The sequence below is a fragment of the Arachis duranensis genome, chromosome 3 (assembly GCF_000817695.3).
Source record: "Arachis duranensis cultivar V14167 chromosome 3, aradu.V14167.gnm2.J7QH, whole genome shotgun sequence".
Classification (NCBI taxonomy): domain Eukaryota; kingdom Viridiplantae; phylum Streptophyta; class Magnoliopsida; order Fabales; family Fabaceae; genus Arachis; species Arachis duranensis.
In genome coordinates, this window is record NC_029774.3 from 29540022 (window position 1) to 29543914 (window position 3893).

Genomic DNA, 3893 nt, shown 5'->3' on the forward strand with positions numbered 1-3893 from the left:
TTTCAATTTTAAAAATCTTATCTTTTCAAAATCTTTTTCAAAATCAAATCTTTTCTTTTTCCTTTTGTTATTTTTGAATTTTTTAAAAATTTGATTTTCAAAATTTTTTTCTAAATTTTATTTCAAAATTTCAAAAACTTTATTAACAATTAATGTGATTGATTAAAAAATTTGAAGTCTATTACTTTCTTTTTAAGAAAGGTTCAATCTTTAAATTCTAGAATCATATCTTTTAGTTTCTTGTTAGTCAAGTAATCAATTTTAATTTTAAAAATCAAATCTTTTTCAATCATATCTTTTCAAATCATATCTTTTTCAAAATCAATTTCAAAATCTTTTCTAACTTCTTATCTTTTTAAAATTGATTTTCAAATCTTTTTCAACTAACTAATTGACTTTTTGTTTGTTTTTTTATCTTTTTCAAAACCATCTAACTACTTTCCTCTCTCTAATTTTCGAAAATTCCTCACCTTTTTTCAAAATTCTTTTTAATTAACTAATTGTTTCAAATTTTAATTTAATTTTATTTCTTCTCTTAATTTTCGAAAATTACTAACTATTTTTCAAAAACAATTTTCGAAAACTCTCTCCTTCTCATCTCTTTCTATTTATTTATTTAATTACTAACACTCTTCTCTTCATCTTAAAAATTTGAACCCTCTCTTCTTCTCTGTGTTCGAATTTCTTTCTCATCCTTCTTCTAATCTCTTATTCTTCTACTCACATAAAGGAATCTCTATACTGTGACATAGAGGATTTCTCTTTCTTTTCTGTCCTCTTCTTTTTCATATGAGCAGGAGCAAAGACAAGGACATTCTTGTTGAAGCAGATCCTGAACCTGAAAGGACTCTGAAGAAGAAACTAAGAGAAGCTAAAGCACAACAATCCAAAGAAAACCTTATAGAGAATCTCGAAAAAGAAAGAGACATGGCCGAACCCAATAACAATGGTGGAGGCACAAGGAGGATGCTTGGTGATTATACTACACCTACTTCCAATTTTTATGGAAGAAGCATCTCAATCCCTGCCATTGGAGCAAACAATTTTGAGCTGAAGCGTTAACTAGTTGCTCTGATGCAATAGAACTGCAAGTTCCATGGACTTCCATCAGAAGATTCCTACCAGTTTTTAACTGAATTCTTGCAAATCTGTGATACTGTTAAGACTAATGGAGTAGATCCTGAAGTCTACAGGCTCATGCTTTTTGCCTTTGCTGTAAGAGACAGAGCTAGAACATGATTGGACTCACAACCTAAAGATAGCATGGACTCTTGGGATAAGCTGGTCACGGCCTTCTTAGCCAAGTTCTTTCCTCCTCAAAAGTTGAGCAAGCTTAGAGTGGATGTTTAGACCTTCAAGCAAAAAGATGGTGAATCCCTCTATGAAGCTTGGAAAAGATACAAGCAGTTGACCAAAAAGTGTCCTTCTGGCACGCTTTCAGAGTGGACCATTTTAGATATATTCTATGATGGTCTATCTGAGCTTTCTAAGATGTCACTGGACCATTCTGTAGGTGGATCCATTCACCGAAAGAAAATACCTGCAGAAGCTCAAGAACTCATTGACATGGTTGCAAATAACCAATTCATGTACACCTCTGAAAGAAATCCTGTGAGTAATGGGATGCTTCAGAAAAGGGGAGTTCTTGAAATTGATACTCTGAATGCCATATTGGCTCAGAACAAAATGTTGACTCAGCAAGTTAACATGATTTCTCAGAGTCTGAATGGATGGCAAAATGCATCCAGCAATACTAAAGAGGCATCTTCTGAAAAAGAAGCTTATGATCCTGAGAACCATGCAATGGCAGAGGTGAATTACATGGGTGAAGCCTATAGAAACACCTATAATTTCTCATGGATAAATCATCCAAATTTCTCATGGAAGGATCAACAAAAGCCTCAACAAGACTTTAATAATGGTGGAAGAAACAGGTTTAGCAATAGCAAGCCTTTTCCATCATCTTCTCAGCAACAGACAAAGAATTCTGAGCAGAGTCCCTCCAGCTTAGCAAACATAGTCTCTGATCTATCTAAGGCCACTTTAAGTTTCATGAGTGAAACAAGGTCCTCTATTAGAAATTTGGAGGCACAAGTGGGTCAGCTGAGTAAGAAAATCACTGAAACTCCTCCTAGTACTCTTCCAAGCAATACAGAAGAGAATCCAAAAAGAGAATGCAAGGCCATTGATATAATCAATATGGCCGAATCCATAAAGGAGGAGAAGGACGTGAATCCCAGTGAGGAAGACCTCCTGGAACATCCTCTGAACAAAAAAGAGTTCCAAACTGAGGAACCTAAGGAATCTGAGGCTCACCTAGAGACCATAAAGATTCCATTGAACCTCATTTTACCATTCATGAGCTTTGAGAACTATTCTTTCTCGGAAGAGGATGAAGATGTAACTAAAGAGCAAGTTTCTCAATATCTAGGAGCCATCATGAAGCTGAATGCCAAGTTATTTGGTAATGAGACTTGGAAAGGTGAACCTCCTTTGCTTATTAGTGAACTAGATACATGGGTTCAGCAAACTCTACCTCAAAAGAAATAAGATCATGGTAAATTCTTAATATCATGTACCATAGGCACCATGACCTTTGAGAAGGCTCTGTGTGACCTGGGATCAGGTATAAATCTTATGTCACTCTCTGTAATGGAGAAGCTGGGGATCTTTGAGGTACAAGCTACAAGAATCTCATTAGAGATGGCAGACAAGTTAATAAAACAAGCTTATGGATTGGTAGAGGACGTGTTAGTGAAGGTTAAAGGCCTTTACATCCCTGCTGATTTCATAATCTTAGACACTGGGAAGGATGAGAATGAATCCATCATTCTTGGAAGACCCTTCCTAGCCACAGTAAGAGCTATGATTGATGTTGACAGAGAAGAGCTAGTCCTTCAATTAAATGGGGACTACCTTGTGTTTAAAGCTCAAGGATCTTCCTCTGCAACCATGGAGAGGAAGCATGAAAAGTTTCTCTCAATAAAGAGTCAAACAAAGCCCCCACAGTCAAACTCTGAGTTTGGTGTTGGGAAGCCACAACCAAACTCTAAGTTTGGTGTTGAACCCCCACATTCAAACTCTAAGTTTGGTGTTGGGAGGTCCAAACAATGCTCTGATGATCTGTGAAGCTCCATGAGAGCTCACTGTCAAGCTATTGACATTAAAGAAGTGCTTATTGGGAGGCAACCCAATTTTTATTTATCTATATTTCTATTGTTCTTTTATGTTTTATAAGGTTTATGATCATGTGGAGTCACAAAACAATTGTAAAAATTAAAAACAAAATCAAAAATAGCAGAAAAAATAGCACACCCTAGAGGAAGAGCTTACTGGCATTTAAACGCCAGTAAGGAGCATCAGGCAGGCGTTCAACGCCAGAACAGAGCATGAAGCTGGCATTGAATGTGAGAAACAAGCAGCAATTTGGCATTTAAATGCCAGGATTGCACCCTGAAAAAAGCTGGCGTTGAACGCCCAAAACAAGCATGGAAGTGGTGTTTAATGCCAGAAACATGCTACAGTCTGGCGTTAAACGCCAGAAACATGCTGTAGATTGGCGTTGAATGCCCAAAACAAGCATGGAAGTGGCGTTTAACACTAGAAACATGCTACAGTCTGGCGTTAAATGCCAGGATTGCATGCAGAGGGCATTTTACACGCCTAAAGGGCGCAGGGATGAGAAATTCTTGACACCTCAGGATCTGTGGACCCTACAGGATCACCTCAGGATCTGTGGACCCCACAGGATCTCCACCTACCTTCTCCCTCTCTCTCACACCTTTTCATAAACACTCTTCCCCAAACATCATTCACCAATCACCTCAATCACTCTTCCCTCTACTCCATATCTTTTTCTTCTTCATCTATTCTTTCTTCTTTTGCTCAAGAAC

At 37.2% G+C, this 3893-nt stretch overlaps 1 non-coding gene across 1 annotated transcript; it reads right to left on the reverse strand.

Moving 5' to 3' along the window:
* Positions 1-1329: 1329 nt before the first annotated feature.
* Positions 1330-1433, reverse strand: LOC127746239 (small nucleolar RNA R71). The gene has a single exon (XR_008007859.1). It is a non-coding gene; the product is annotated as a small nucleolar RNA R71 (small nucleolar RNA).
* Between the last annotated feature and the right edge of the window lie 2460 nt (positions 1434-3893).